The following is a 17,193-nucleotide window of genomic DNA, read 5'->3' as shown; positions in this document are numbered from 1 at the left end:
TGTGACTTCAAAGGGTCTTCATTTGCTCACCGAACCTCTCCAATCCTATCACTGTTGCGTTTATGCCCCTGTACACATGCTTGATTCTCTTTTGGAGACATAGCAATCCATAGGTTTTAAGATACTTACTAGTCAGCTACATTCTTAGGCGTTTAATATGGGGTGTTGAGTCCATTTCGTTGAGCAAGGAGTAGCTCTTGTCTATTCCATATTTGGCTTAAGGAACTTGATCTGTGCTCATTTCAATCTCTGGTTTTATGCAGCACCCCAACTCACCTTTCCCCTTAAGCAAGCATAAGTTGGTTTTCTAAATTTGAGACCCTGTTCTCTTTTGTAATCCAGTTCCTGTGTAGCCAAGTTTACATTCCGTGTATTAGTGATATCTCATGATGTTTCTTTTTCTGTGTGACTTATTTCAGATAGAATCATCATACCTGAATCCACTCATTATGCTGCTACGGGCCTGATGACATAGATTTCATTGCTGAGTGATATTGCATTGTACATAAGTACCGCAACTGCTTTATCCATTTTTCACTTTCTGTGATATTGAACTTGTCCCGTAAACGAGTTTCTTGTAAACAGAGCCTTCCCAAACTTAGGGGTGGCTGTGTCTTTTTGATTTTAATTTCCCTAAGCTATAGGACCATAAGTGGAAGTGCCCTAGGCTCTGTTGCTTTGTTTTTTAGATGTTTCAGGAAACACCATACACTTCTCCCCAGTGGCTGTTGGCAATTTACATCCCGCCCATCAGCATAACAAGGCTCCCAGTTCTCCATGGCCTGTCCTGCCTTTCTGGATTTTACACTTTTTACAGATGGCCCTTTTGACCCAGGGGAAGTGAGACTTCATTGTAGTGCAGATTTTCTTTGCAAGCTTGCTTGGTTGGCCAAAAAGGGCGTATGCGTTTTTTCCTGAATATATTCAGGAAAAAATGCATACGCCCTTTTTGGCCAAGTGCATCATTTTGGACGTTCTGCCTCTTTTCCTATGCTTTAAATGCAATTCCAGTCTACCTCCTGAAATCGGTTTCCTGCAATTCTGCCCCGCTTTCAAGTCCTCTTGGCAGCCTTACTTCAGTATATTTTTGGACGATAGCTGTCATTTATAACTCTGCAGGTTTGTGAATTACAGTGCCCCTGAGCTCCTTTCTTCAACTCGCTTTCTTGTGAGCTGGCCGCAACACCGCAGGATTGCTTCAGGCCCTAATCTGGTTCCGGCACGGCACGCTGAGCCTTTGGTTAATTCCTCTTCCTGGTGGGAAATGAGAGGTAAATTTGCCCGTCCAGACACCTCCAGGTAGTCTCTCATTGATTCTCCCTATTCCTGTTCATCTTCCGCAGAAATTGCAAACTGGGCCAAACAGGAGGTGAAAGGCACTGACTCACCAAGTCGGGAGAGTGTTAGTAAAGCGTCTGGAATGTTGCACCCCAGTACCAGGGGACGAGAACTGAGACATATTGGAACACGTCTCCCGATCACACGGTTGATCATACTCTGGGTTCCACATGCATGATTTAGCTGAAGGAAGAATCCCTTAAACCTGGAGAGTTGAGACCCGTGGAATGGGTACCATGCAATATGACTTCAAAGGGTCTTCATTTGCTCACCGAACCTCTCCAATCCTATCACTGCTGCGTTTATGCCCCTGTACACACGCTTGATTCTCTTTCGGAGACATAGCGATCCATAGGTTTTAAGATACTTACTAGTCAGGTACATTCTTAGGCGTTTAATATGGGGTGTTGAGTCCATTTCGTTGAGCAAGGAGTAGCTCTTGTCTATTACATATTTGGCTTAAGGAACTTTATCTGTGTTCATTTCAATCTCTGGTTTTATGCAGCACCCCAACTCACCTTTCCCCTTAAGCAAGCATAAGTTGGTTTTCTAAATTTGAGACCCTGTTCTCTTTTGTAATCCAGTTCCTGTGTAGCCAAGTTTACATTCCGTGTATTAGTGATATCTTATGATGTTTCTTTTTCTGTGTGACTTATTTCAGTTAGAATCATCATACCTGAATCCACTCCTTATGCTGCTACGGGCCTGATGACATAGATTTCATTGCTGAGTGATATTGCATTGTACGTAAGTACCACAACTTCTTTATCCATTTTTCACTTTCTGCGATATTGAACTTGTACCATAAACGAGGTTCTTGTAAACAGAGCCGTCCCAAACTATGGGGTGGCTGTGTCTTTTTGATTTTAATTTCCCTAAGCTATAGGACCATAAGTGGAAGTTCCCTAGGTTCTGTTGCTTTGTTTTTTAGAAGTTTCAGGAAACACCATACACTTCTCCCAAGTGGCTGTTGGCAATTTACATCCTGCCCATCAGCATAACAAGGCTCCCAGTTCTCCATGGCCTGTCCTGCCTTTCTGGATTTTACACTTTTTTCAGATAGCCCTTTTGACCGGGGGGAAGTGAGACTTCATTGTAGTGCAGATTTCTTTGCAAGCTTGCTTGGTTGGCCAAAAAGGGCGTATGCGTTTTTTCCTGAATATATTCAGGAAAAAACGCCTACGCCCTTTTTGGCGAAGTGCATCATTGTGGACGTTCTGCCTCTTTTCCTATGCTTTCAATGCAATTCCAGTCTACCTCCTGAAATCGGTTTCCTGCAATTCTGCCCCGCTTTCAAGTCCTCTTGGCAGCCTTACTTCAGTATATTTTTGGACGATAGCTGTCATTTATAACTCTGCAGGTTTCTGAATTACAGTGCCCCTGAGCTCCTTTCTTCAACTCGCTTTCTTGTGAGGTGGCTGCAACACCGCAGGATTGCTTCAGGCCATAATCTGGTTCCGGCACGGCACGCTGAGCCTTTGGTTAATTCCTCTTCCTGGTGGGAAATGAGAGTTAAATTTGCCCGTCCAGACACCTCCAGCTAGTCTCTCATTGGTTCTCCCTATTCCTGTTCATCTTCCGCAGAAATTGCAAACTGGACCAAACAGGAGGTTAAAGGCACTGACTCTCCATGTCGGGAGAGTGTTAGTAAAGCATCTGGAATGTTGCACCCGAGTACCAGGGGACTTAAACTGAGACATATTTGAACACGTCTCCCGATCACACGGTTGATCATACTCGGAGTTCCACATGCATGTTTTAGCTGAAGGAAGAATCCCTTAAACCTTGAGAGTTGAGATCCGAGGAATGGGTACCATGCAATATGACTTCAAAGGGTCTTCCTTTGCTCACCGAACCTCTCCAATCCTATCACTGCTGCGTTTATGCCCCTGTACACACGCTTGATTCTCTTTCGGAGACATAGCAATCCATAGGTTTTAAGATACTTACTAGTCAGGTACATTCTTAGGCGTTTAATATGGGGTGTTGAGTCCATTTCTTTGAGCAAGGAGTAGCTCTTGTCTATTCGATATTTGGCTTAAGGAACTTTATCTGTGTTCATTTCAATCTCTGGTTTCATGCAGCACCCCAACTCACCTTTCCCCTTAAGCAAGCATAAGTTGGTTTTCTACATTTGAGACCCTGTTCTGCTTTGTAATCCAGTTCCTGTGTAGCCAAGTTTACATTCCGTGTATTTGTGATATCTTATGATGTTTCTTTTTCTGTGTGACTTATTTCAGTTAGAATCATCATACCTGAATCCACTCATTATGCTGCTACGGGCCTGATGACATAGATTTCATTGCTGAGTCATATTGCATTGTACGTAAGTACCACAATTTCTTTATCCATTTTTCACTTTCTGCGATATTGAACTTGTACCATAAACGAGGTTCTTGTAAACAGAGCCGTCCCAAACTTTGGGGTGGCTATGTCTTTTTTATTTTAATTTCCCTAAGCTATAGGACCATAAGTGGAAGTCACCTAGGCTCTGTTGCTTTGTTTTTTAGATGTTTCAGGAAACACCATACACTTCTCCCCAGTGGCTGTTGGCAATTTACATCCCACCCATCAGCATAACAAGGCTCCCAGTTCTCCATGGCCTGTCCTGCCTTTCTGGATTTTACACTTTTTTCAGATGGCCCTTTTGACCAGGGGGAAGTGAGACTTCATTGTAGTGCAGATTTCCTTTGCAATCTTGCTTGGTTGGCCAAAAAGGGCATATGCGTTTTTTCCTGAATATATTCAGGAAAAAACGCATATGCCCTTTATGGCCAAGGGCATCGTTGTGGACGTTCTGCCTCTTTTCCTATGCTTTAAATGCAATTCCACTCTACCTCCTGAAATCGGTTTCCTGCAATTCTGCCCCGCTTTCAAGTCCTCTTGGCAGCCTTACTTCAGTATATTTTTGGACGATAGCTGTCATTTATAACTCTGCAGGTTTGTGAACTACTGTGCCCCTGAGCTCCTTTCTTCAACTCGCTTTCTTGTGAGCTGGCCGCAACATCGCAGGATTGCTTTAGGCCCTAATCTAGTTCCGGCTCGGCACGCTGAGCTTTTGGTTAATTCCTCTTCCTGGTGGGAAATGAGAGTTAAATTTGCCCGTCCAGACACCTCCAGCTAGTCTCTCATTGGTTCTCCCTATTCCTGTTCATCTTCCGCGGAAATTGCAAACTTGCCCAACAGGAGGTTAAAGGCACTGACTCTCCAAGTCGGGAGAGTGTTAGTAAAGCGTCTGGAATGTTGCACCCGAGTACCAGGTGACGTGAACTGAGACATATTGGAACACGTCTCCCGATCACACGGTTGATCATACTCTGGGTTCCACGTGCATGTTTTAGCTGAAGGAAGAATCCCTTAAACCTGGAGAGTTGAGACCCGTGGAATGGGTACCATGCAAGATGACTTCAAAGGGTCTTCATTTGCTCACTGAACCTCTCCAATCCTATCACCGCTGCGTTTATGCCCCTGTACACATACTTGATTCTCCTTTGGAGACATAGCAATCGGTAGGTTTTACGATACTTACTAGTCAGGTACATTCTTAGGCGTTTAATATGGGGTGTTGAGTCCATTTCGTTGAGCAAGGAGTAGCTCTTGTCTATTACATATTTGGCTTAAGGAACTTTATCTGTGCTCATCTCAATCTCTGGTTTTATGCAGCACCCCAGCTCACCTTTCCCCTTAAGCAAGCATAAGTTGGTTTTCTAAATTTGAGACCCTGTGCTCTTTTGTAATTCAGTTCCTGTGTAGCCAAGTTTACATTCCGTGTATTAGTGATATCTTATGATGTTTCTTTATCTGTGTGACTTATTTCAGTTAGAATCATCATACCTGAATCCACTCATTATGCTGCTACGGGCCTGATGACATAGATTTTATTGCTGAGTGATATTGCATTGTACGTAAGTACCACAACTTCTTTATCCATTTTTCGCTTTCTGCGATATTGAACTTGTAATGTAAACGAGCTTCTTGTAAACAGAGCCGTCCCAAACTTTGGGTTGGCTGTGTTTTTTTATTTTAATTTCCCTAAGCTATAGGACCATAAGTGGAAGTGCCCTAGGCTCTGTTGCTTTGTTTTTTAGATGTTTCAGGAAACACCATACACTTCTCCCCAGTGGCTGTTGGCAATTTACATTCCACCCATCAGCATAACAAGGCTCCCAGTTCTCCATGGCCTGTCCTGCCTTTCTGGATTTTACACTTTTTTCAGATGGCCCTTTTGACCGGGGGGAAGTGAGACTTCATTGTAGTGCAGATATCCTTTGCAAGCTTGCTTGGTTGGCCAAAAAGGGCGTATGCGTTTTTTCCTGAATATATTCAGGAAAAAACGCATACGCCCTTTTTGGCCAAGTGCATCATTGTCGACGTTCTGCCTCTTTTCCTATGCTTTAAATGCAATTCCAGTGTACCTCCTGAAATCGGTTTCCTGCAATTCTGCCCCGCTTTCAAGTCCTCTTGGCAACCTTACTTCAGTATATTTTTGGACGATAGCTGTCATTTATAACTCTGCACGTTTGTGAATTACAGTGCCCCTGAGCTCCTTTCTTCAACTCGCTTTCTTGTGAGCTGGCCGCAACACCGCAGGATTGCTTCAGGCCCTAATCTGGTTCCGGCACGGCATGCTGAGCCTTTGGTTAATTCCTCTTCCTGGTGGGAAATGAGAGTTAAATTTGCCCGTCCAGACACCTCCAGCTAGTCTCTCATTGGTTCTCCCTATTCCTGTTCATCTTCCGCAGAAATTGCAAACTGGGCCAAACAGGAGGTTAAAGGCTCTGACTCTCAAAGTCGGGAGAGTGTTAGTAAAGCATCTGGAATGTTTCACCCGAGTACCAGGGGACGAGAACTGAGACATATTGGAACACGTCTCACGATCACACGGTTGATCATACTCTGGGTTCCACATGCATGATTTAGCTGAAGGAAGAATCCCTTAAACCTGGAGAGTTGAGACCCGTGGAATGGGTACCATGCAATATGACTTCAAAAGGTCTTCATTTGCTCACCGTACCTCTCCAATCCTATCACTGCTGCGTTTATGCCCCTGTACACACGCTTGATTCTCTTTCGGAGACATAGCGATCCATAGGTTTTAAGATACTTACTAGTCAGGTACATTCTTAGGCGTTTAATATGGGGTGTTGAGTCCATTTCGTTGAGCAAGGAGTAGCTCTTGTCTATTACATATTTGGCTTAAGGAACTTTATCTGTGCTCATTTCAATCTCTGGTTTTATGCAGCACCCCAACTCACCTTTCCCCTTAAGCAAGCATAAGTTGGTTTTCTAAATTTGAGACCCTGTTCTGTTTTGTAATCCAGTTCCTGTGTAGCCAAGTTTACATTCCGTGTATTAGTGATATCTTATGATGTTTCTTTTTCTGTGTGACTTATTTCAGTTAGAATCATCATACCTGAATCCACTCATTATGCTGTTACGGGCCTGATGACATAGATTTCATTGCTGACTGATATTGCATTGTACGTAAGTACCACAACTTCTTTATCCATTTTTCACTTTCTGTGATATTGAATTTGTCCCATACACGAGGTTCTTGTAAACAGAGCCGTCCCAAACTTTGAGGTGGCTGTGTCTTTTTGATTTTAATTTCCCTAAGCTATAGGACCGTAAGTGGAAGTGCCCTAGGCTCTGTTGCTTTGTTTCTTAGGTGTTTCAGGAAACACCATACACTTCTCCCAAGTGGCTGTTGGCAATTTACATCCCGCCCATCAGCATAACAAGGCTCCCAGTTCTCCATGGCCTGTCCTGCCTTTCTGGATTTTACACTTTTTTCAGATGGCCCTTTTGACTGGGGGGAAGTGAGACTTCATTGTAGTGCAGATTTCCTTTGCAAGCTTGCTTGGTTGGCCAAAAAGGGCGTATGCGTTTTTTCCTGAATATATTCAGGAAAAAACGCATACGCCCTTTTTGGCCAAGTGCATCATTCTCGACGTTCTGCCTCTTTTCCTATGCTTTAAATGCAATTCCTGTCTACCTCCTGAAATCGGTTTCCTGCAATTCTGCCCCGCTTTCAAGTCCTCTTGGAAGCCTTACTTCAGTATATTTTTGGACGATAGCTGTCATTTATAACTCTGCAGGTTTGTGAATTACAGTGCCCCTGAGCTCCTTTCTTCAACTCGCTTTCTTGTGAGGTGGCCGCAACACTGCAGGATTGTTTCAGGCCCTAATCTGGTTCCGGCACGGCACGCTTAGCCTTTGGTTAATTCCTCCTCCTGGTGGGAAATGAGAGTTAAATTTGCCCGTCCAGACACCTCCAGCTAGTCTCTCATTAGTTCTTCTTATTCCTGTTCATCTTCCGCAGAAATTGCAAACTGGGCCAAACAGGAGGTTAAAGGCACTGACTCTCCAAGTCGGGAGAGTGGTAGTAAAGCATCTGGAATGTTGTACCCGAGTACAAGGGGACGAGAACTGAGACATATTGGAACACGTCTCCCGATCACACGGTTGATCATACTCTGGGTTCCACATGCATGATTTTGCTGAAGGAAGAATCCCTTAAACCTGGAGAGTTGAGACCCGTGGAATGGGTACCATGCAATATGACTTCAAAGGGTCTTCATTTGCTCACCGTACCTCTCCAATCCTATCACTGCTGCGTTTATGCCCCTGTACACACGCTTGATTCTCTTTCGGAGACATAGCGATCCATAGGTTTTAAGATACTTACTGGTCAGGTACATTCTTAGGCGTTTATTATGGGGTGTTGAGTGATTTCGTTGAGCAAGGAGTAGCTCTTGTCTATTACATATTTGGCTTAAGGAACTTTATCTGTGCTCATTTCAATCTCTGGTTTTATGCAGCACCCCAACTCACCTTTCCCCTTAAGCAAGCATAAGTTGGTTTTCTAAATTTGAGACCCTGTTCTCTTTTGTAATCCACTTCCTGTGTAGCCAAGTTTACATTCCGTGTATTAGTGATATCTTATGATGTTTCTTTTCCTGTGTGACTTATTTCAGTTAGAATCATCATACCTGAATCCACTCATTATGCTGCTACGGGCCTGATGACATAGATTTCATTGCTGAGTGATATTGCATTGTACATAAGTACCACAACTTCTTTATCCATTTTTCACTTTCTGCGATATTGAACTAGTCCCGTAAACGAGTTTCTTGTAAACGGAGCCATCCCAAACTTAGGGGTGGCTGTGTCTTTTTGATTTTAATTTCCCTAAGCTATAGGGCCATAAGTGGAAGTGCCCTAGGCTCTGTTGCTTTGTTTTTTAGATGTTTCAGGAAACACCATACACTTCTCCCGAGTGGATGTTGGCAATATACATTCCGCCCATCAGCATAACAAGGCTCCCAGTTCTCCATGGCCTGTCCTGCCTTTCTGGATTTTACACTTTTTTCAGATGGCCCTTTTCACCGGGTGGAAGTGAGACTTCATTGTAGTGCAGATTTCCTTTGCAAGCTTGCTTGGTTGGCCAAAAAGTGCGTATGCGTTTTTTCCTGAATATATTCAGGAAAAAACGCATACGCCCTTTTTGGCCAAGTGCATCATTTTGGACGTTCTGCCTCTTTTCCTATGCTTTAAATGCAATTCCAGTCTACCTCCTGAAATCGGTTTCCTGCAATTCTGCCCCGCTTTCAAGTCCTCTTGGCAGCCTTACTTCAGTATATTTTTGGACGATAGCTGTCATTTATAACTCTGCAGGTTTATGAATTACAGTGTCCCTCAGTTCCTTTCTTCAACTCGCTTTCTTGTGCGCTGGCCGCAACACCGCAGGATTGCTTCAGGCCCTAATCTGTTTCCGGCACGGCACGCTGAGCCTTTGGTTAATTCCTCTTCCTGGTGGGAAATGAGAGTTAAATTTGCCCATCCAGACACCTCCAGGTAGTCTCTCATTGATTCTCCCTATTCCTGTTCATCTTCCGCAGAAATTGCAAACTGGGCCAAACAGGAGGTTAAAGGCACTGACTCTCCAAGTCGGGAGAGTGTTAGTAAAGCGTCTGGAATGTTGCACCCGAGTACCAGGGGATGAGAACTGAGACATATTGGAATACGTCTCAGGATCACACGGTTGATCATACTCTGGGTTGCACATGCATGTTTTAGCTGAAGGAAGAATCCCTTAAACCTGGAGAGTTGAGACCCGTGGAATGGGTACCATGCAATATGACTTCAAAGGGTCTTCATTTGCTCACCGAACCTCTCCAATCCTATCACTGCTGCGTGTATGCCCCTGTACTCATGCTTGATTCTCTTTCGGAGACATAGCAATCCATAGGTTTTAAGATACTTACTAGTCAGGTACATTCTTAGGCGTTTAATATGGGGTGTTGAGTCCATTTCATTGAACAAGGAGTAGCTCTTGTCTATTACATATTTGGCTTAAGGAACTTTATCTGTGCTCATTTCAATCTCTGGTTTTATGCAGCACCCCAACTTACCTTTCCTCTTAAGCAAGCATAAGTTGGTTTTCTAAATTTGAGACCCTGTTCTCTTTTGTAATCCAGTTCCTGTGTAGCCAAGATTACATTCCGTGTATTAGTGATATCTTATGATGTTTCTTTTTCTTGTGACTTATTTCAGATAGAATCATCATACCTGAATCCACTCATTATGCTGCTACGGGCCTGATGACATAGATTTCATTGCTGAGTGATATTGCATTGTACGTAAGTACCACAACTGCTTTATCCATTTTTCACTTTCTGCGATATTGAACTTGTACCGTAAACGAGGGTCTTGTAAGCAGAGCCATCCCAAACTTTGGGGTGGCTGTGTCTTTTTGATTTTAATTTCCCTAAGCTATAGGACCATAAGTGGAAGTGCCCTAGGCTCTGTTGCTTTGTTTCTTAGATGTTTCAGGAAACACCATACACTTCTCCCAAGTGGCTGTTGGCAATTTACATCCCGCTCATCAGCATAACAAGGCTCCCAGTTCTCCATGGCCTGTCCTGCCTTTCTGGATTTTACACTTTTTTCAGTTGGCCCTTTTCACCGGGGGGAAGTGAGACTTCATTGTAGTGCAGATTTCCTTTGCATGCTTGCTTGGTTGTCCAAAAAGTGCGTATGCGTTTTTTCCTGAATATATTCAGGAAAAAACGCATACGCCGTTTTTGGCCAAGTGCATCATTCTCGACGTTCTGCCTCTTTTCCTATGCTTTAAATGCAATACCAGTCTACCTCCTGAAATCGGTTTCCTGCAATTCTGCCCCGCTTTCAAGTCCTCTTGGCAGCCTTACTTCAGTATATTTTTGGACGATAGCTGTCATTTACAACTCTGCAAGTTTGTGAATTACAGTGCCCCTGAGCTCCTTTCTTCAACTCGCTTTCTTGTGAGCTGGCCGCAACACCGCAGGATTGCTTCAGGCCCTAATCTTGTTCTGTCATGGCCCGCTGAGCCGTTGGTTAATTCCTCTTCCTGGTGGGAAATGAGATTTAAATTTGCCCGTCCATATACCTCCAGCTAGTCTCTCATTGGTCCTCCCTATTCCTGTTCATCTTCCGCAGAAATTGCAAACTGGGCCAAACAGGAAGTTAAAAGCACTGACTCTCCAAGTCGGGAGAGTGTTAGTAAAGTGTCTGGAATGTTGTACCCGAGTACCAGGGGTCGAAAACTGAGATATATTCGAACATGTCTCCTAATCACACGGTTGATCATACTCTGGGTTCCACATGCATGTTTTAGCTGAAGGAAGAATCCCTTAAACCTGGAGATTTGAGACCCGTGGAAAGGGTACCATGCAATATGACTTCAAAGGGTCTTCATTTGCTCACCGAACCTCTCCAATCCTATCACTGCTGCGTTTATGCCCCTGTACACACGCTTGATTCTCTTTCGGAGACATAGCAATCCATAGGTTTTAAGATACTTACTAGTCAGGTACATTCTTAGGCGTTTAATATGGGGTGTTGAGTCCATTTCTTTGAGCAAGGAGTAGCTCTTGTCTATTACATATTTGCCTTAAGGAACTTTATCTGTGCTCATTTCAATCTCTGGTTTTATGCAGCACCCCAACTCACCTTTCCCCTTAAGCAAGCATAAGTTGGTTTTCTAAATTTGAGACCCTCTTCTGTTTTGTAATTCAGTTCCTGTGTAGCCAAGTTTACTTTCCGTGTACTAGTGATATCTTATGATGTTTCTTTTTCTGTGTGACTTATTTCAGTTAGAATCATCATACCTGAATCCTCTCATTATGCTGCTACGGCCCTGATGACATAGATTTCATTGCTGAGTGATATTGCATTGTACGTAAGTAGCACAAGTTCTTTATCCATTTTTCACTTTCTGCGATATTGAACTTGTCCCGTAAACGAGTTTCTTGTAAACAGAGCCGTCCCAAACTTTGAGGTGGCTGTGTCTTTTTGATTTTAATTTCCCTAAGCTATAGGACCGTAAGTGGAAGTGCCCTAGGCTCTGTTGCTTTGTTTCTTAGGTGTTTCAGGAAACACCATACACTTCTCCCAAGTGGCTGTTGGCAATTTACATCCCGCCCATCAGCATAACAAGGCTCCCAGTTCTCCATGGCCTGTCCTGCTTTTCTGGATTTTACACTTTTTTCAGATGGCCCTTTCGACCGGGGGGGAAGTGAGACTTCATTGTAGTGCAGATTTCCTTTGCAAGCTTGCTTGGTTGGCCAAAAAGGGCGTATGTGTTTTTTCCTGAATATATTCAGGAAAAAACGCATACGCCCTTTTTGGCCAAGTCCATCATTGTTGACGTTCTGCCTCTTTTCCTATGCTTTAAATGCAATTCCAGTCTACCTCCTGAAATCGGTTTCCTGCAATTCTGCCCCGCCTTCAAGTCCTCTTGGCAGCCTTACTTCAGTATATTTTTGGACGATAGCTGTCATTTATAACTCTGCAGGTTTGTGAATTACAGTGCCCCTGAGCTCCTTTCTTCAACTCGCTTTCTTGTGAGCTGGCCGCAACACCGCAGGATTGCTTCAGGCCCTAATCTGGTTCCGGCACAGCACACTGAGCCTTTGGTTAATTCCTCTTCCTGGTGGGAAATGAGAGTTAAATTTACCCGTCCAGACACCTCCAGCTAGTCTCTCATTGGTTCTCCCTATTACTGTTCATCTTCCGCAGAAATTGCAAACTGGGCCAAACAGGAAGTTAAAGACACTGACTCTCCAAGTCGGGAGAGTGTTAGTAAAGCGTCTGGAATGTTGCACCCGAGTACCAGGGGACGAGAACTGAGACATATTGGAACACGTCTCCCGATCACACGGTTGATCATACTCTGGGTTCCACATGCATGATTTAGCTGAAGGAAGAATCACTTAAACCTGGAGAGTTGAGACCCGTGGAATGGGTACCATGCAATATGACTTCAAAGTGTCTTCATTTGCTCACCGAATGTCTCCAATCCTATCATTGCTGCATTTATGCCCCTGTACACATGCTTGATTCTCTTTCAGAGACATAGCAATCCACAGCTTTTAAGATACTTACTAGTCAGGTACATTGTTAGGCGTTTAATATGGGGTGTTGAGTCCATTTCGTTGAGCAAGGAGTAGCTCTTGTCTATTCCATATTTGGCTTAAGGAACTTTATCTGTGCTCATTTCAATCTCTGGTTTTATGCAGCACCCCAACTCTCCTTTCCCCTTAAGCAAGCATAAGTTGGTTTTCTACATTTGAGACCCTGTTCTCTTTTGTAATCCAGTTCCTCTGTAGCCAAGTTTACATTCCTTGTATTAGTGATATCTTATGATATTTCTTTTTCTGTGTGACTTATTTCAGTTAGAATCATCATACCTGAATCCACTCATTATGCTGCTACGGGCCTGATGACATAGATTTCATTGCTGAGTGATATTTCATTGTACGTAAGTACCAAAACTTCTTTATCCATTTTTCACTTTCTGCGATATTGAACTTGTACCGTGAATGAGGTTCTTGTAAACAGAGCCGTCCCAAACTTTGAGGTGGCTGTGTCTTTTTGATTTTAATTTCCCTAAGCTATAGGACCGTAAGTGGAAGTGCCGTAGGCTCTGTTGCTTTGTTTCTTAGGTGTTTCAGGAAACACCATACACTTCTCCCAAGTGGCTATTGGCAATTTACATCCCGCCCATCAGCATAACAAGGCTCCCAGTTCTCCATGGCCTGTCCTGCCTTTCTGGATTTTACACTTTTTTCAGATGGCCCTTTTGACCGGGGGGAAGTGAGTCTTCATTGTAGTGCAGATATCCTTTGCAAGCTTGCTTGGTTGGCCAAAAAGGGCGTATGCGTTTTTTCCTGAATATATTCAGGAAAAAACGCATACGCCCTTTTTGTCCAAGTGCATCATTGTCGACGTTCTGCCTCTTTTCCTATGCTTTAAATGCAATTCCAGTGTACCTCCTGAAATCGGTTTCCTGCAATTCTGCCCCGCTTTCAAGTCCTCTTGGAAGCCTTACTTCAGTATATTTTTGGACGATAGCTGTCATTTATAACTCTGCAGGTTTGTGAATTACAGTGCCCCTGAGCTCCTTTCTTCAACTCGCTTTCTTGTGAGCTGGCCGCAACACCGCAGGATTGCTTCAGGCCCTAATCTGGTTCCGGCACGGCACGCTGAGCCTTTGGTTAATTCCTCTTCCTGGTGGCAAATGAGAGATAAATTTGCCGTCCAGACACCTCCAGCTAGTCTGTCATTGGTTCTCCCTATTCCTGTTCATCTTCCGCAGAAATTGCAAACTGGGCCAAACAGGAGGTTAAAGGCACTGACTCTCCAAGTCGGGAGAGTGTTAGTAAAGCATCTGGAATGTTTCACCCTAGTACCAGGGGACGAGAACTGAGACATATTGGAACACGTCTCCCGATCACACGGTTGATCATACTCTGGGTTCCACATGCATGATTTAGCTGAAGGAAGAATCCCTTAAACCTGGAGAGTTGAGACCCGTGGAATGGGTACCATGCAATATGACTTCAAAGGGTCTTCATTTGCTCACCGTACCTCTCCAATCCTATCACTGCTGCGTTTATGCCCCTGCACACATGCTTGATTCTATTTCGGAGACATAGCGATCCATAGCTTTTAAGATACTTACTAGTCAGGTACATTCTTAGGCGTTTAATATGGGGTGTTGAGTCCATTTCGTTGAGCAAGGAGTAGCTCTTGTCTATTCCGTATTTGGCTTAAGGAACTTTATCTGTGCTCATTTCAATCTCTGGTTTTATGCAGCACCCCAACTCACCTTTCCCCTTAAGCAAGCATAAGTTGGTTTTCTAAATTTGAGACCCTGTTCTCTTTTGTAATCCAGTTCCTGTGTAGCCAAGTTTACATTCCGTGTATTAGTGATATCTTATGATGTTTCTTTTTCTGTGTGACTTATTTCAGTTAGAATCATCATACCTGAATCCACTCATTATGCTGCTACGGGCCTGATGACATAGATTTCATTGCTGAGTGATATTGCATTGTACGTAAGTACCACAACTTCTTTATCCATTTTTCACTTTCTGCGATATTGAACTTGTACCGTGAATGAGGTTCTTGTAAACAGAGCCGTCCCAAACTTTGAGGTGGCTGTGTCTTTTTGATTTTAATTTCCCTAAGCTATAGGACCATAAGTGGAAGTGCCCTAGGCTCTGTTGCTTTGTTTTTTAGATGTTTTAGGAAACACCATACACTTCTCCAGAGTGGCTGTTGGCAATTTACATCCCGCCCATCAGCATAACAAGGCTCCCAGTTCTCCATGGCCTGTCCTGCCTTTCTGGATTTTACACTTTTTTCAGATGGCCTTTTTGACCGGGGGGAAGGGAGACTTCATTGTAGTGCAGATTTCCTTTGCAAGCTTGCTTGGTTGGCCAAAAAGTGCGTATGCGTCTTTTCCTGAATATATTCAGGAAAAAATGCATACGCCCTTTTTGGCCAAGTGCATCATTGTCAACGTTCTGCCTCTTTTCCTATGCTTTAAATGCAATTCCAGTCTACCTCCTGAAATCAGTTTCCTGTAATACTGCCCCACTTTCAAGTCCTCTTGGCAGGCTTACTTCAGTATATTTTTGAACGATAGCTGTCATTTATATCTCTGCAGGTTTGTGAATTACAGTGCCCCTGAGCTCCTTTCTTCAACTCGCTTTCTTGTGAGCTGGCCGCAACACCGCAGGATTGCTTCAGGTCCTAATCTGGTTCCGGCACGGCAGGCTGAGCCTTTGGTTAATTCCTCTTCCTCTTGGGAAATGACAGTTAAATTTGCCCGTCCAGACACCTCCAGCTAGTCTCTCATTGGTTCTCCCTATTCCTGTTCACCTTCCGCAGAAATTGCAAACTGGGCCAAACAGGAGGTTAAAGGCACTGACTCTCCAAGTCGGGAGAGTGTTAATAAAGCGTCTGGAATGTTGCACCCGAGTACCAGGGGATGAGAACTGAGACATATTGGAACACGTCTCCAGATCACACGGTTGATCATACTCTGGGTTCCACATGCATGATTTAGCTGAAGGAAGAATCCCTTAAACCTGGAGAGTTGAGACCCGTGGAATGGGTTCCATGCAATATGATTTCAAATGGTCTTCATTTGCTCACCGAACCTCTCCAATCCTATCACTGCTGCGTTTATGCCCCTGTACACACGCTTGATTCTCTTTTGGAGACATAGCGATCCATAGCTTTTAAGATACTTACTAGTCAGGTACATTCTTAGGCGTTTAATATGTGATGTTGAGTCCATTTCGATGAGCAAGGAGTAGCTCTTGTCTATTACATATTTGGCTTCAGGAACTTTATCTGTGCTCATTTCAATCTCTGGTTTTATGCAGCACCCCAACTCACCTTTCGCCTTAAGCAAGCATAAGTTGGTTTTCTAAATTTGAGACCCTGTTCTCTTTTGTAATCCAGTTTCTGTGTAGCCAAGTTTACATTCCGTGTATTAGTGATATTTTATGATGTTTCTTTTTCTGTGTGACTTATTTCAGTTAGAATCATCATACCTGAATCCACTCATTATGCTGCTATGGGCCTGATGACATAGATTTCATTGCTGAGTGATACTGCATTGTACGTAAGTACCACAACTTCTTTATCCATTTTTCACTTTCTGCGATATTGAACTAGTCCCGTAAACGAGTTTCTTCTAAACAGAGCCGTCCCAAACTTAGGGGTGGCTGTGTCTTTTTGATTTTAATTTCCCTAAGCTATAGGACCATAAGTGGAAGTGCCCTAGGCTCTGTTGCTTTGTTTTTTAGATGTTTCAGAAAACACCATACACTTCTCCCGAGTGGCTGTTGGCAATATACATCCCACCCATCAGCAAAACAAGGCTCCCAGTTCTCCATGGCCTGTCCTGCCTTTCTGGATTTTACACTTTTTTCAGATTGCCCTTTTGACCGGGGGGAAGTGAGACTTCATTGTAGTGCAGATTTCCTTTGCAAGCTTGCTTGGTTGGCCAAAAAGTGCGTATGCGTTTTTTCCTGAATATATTCAGGAAAAAACGCATACGCCCTTTCTGGCCAAGTGCATCATTGTCGACGTTCTGACTCTTTTCCTATGCTTTAAGTGGAATTCCAGTCTACCTCCTGAAATCGCTTTCCTGCAATTCTGCCCCGCTTTCAAGTCCTCTTGGCAGCCTTACTTCAGTATATTTTTGGACGATAGCTGTCATTTATAACTCTGCAGGTTTGTGAATTACAGTGCCCCTGAGCTCCTTTCTTCAACTCGCTTTCTTGTGAGCTGGCCGCAACACCGCAGGATTGCTTCAGGCCCTAATCTGGTTCCGGCACGGCACACTGAGCCTTTGGTTAATTCCTCTTCCTGGTGGGAAATGAGAGTTAAATTTGCCCGTGCAGACACCTCCAGCTAGTCTCTCATTGGTTCTCCCTATTCCTGTTCATCTTCCGCAGAAATTGCAAACTAGCCCAACAGGAGGTTAAAGGCACTGACTCTCCAAGTCGGGAG

This window comes from Orcinus orca, unplaced genomic scaffold (genome assembly GCF_937001465.1).
Source record: "Orcinus orca unplaced genomic scaffold, mOrcOrc1.1 scaffold_23, whole genome shotgun sequence".
NCBI lineage: Eukaryota > Metazoa > Chordata > Mammalia > Artiodactyla > Delphinidae > Orcinus > Orcinus orca.
This window is presented reverse-complemented; position numbering follows the sequence as displayed.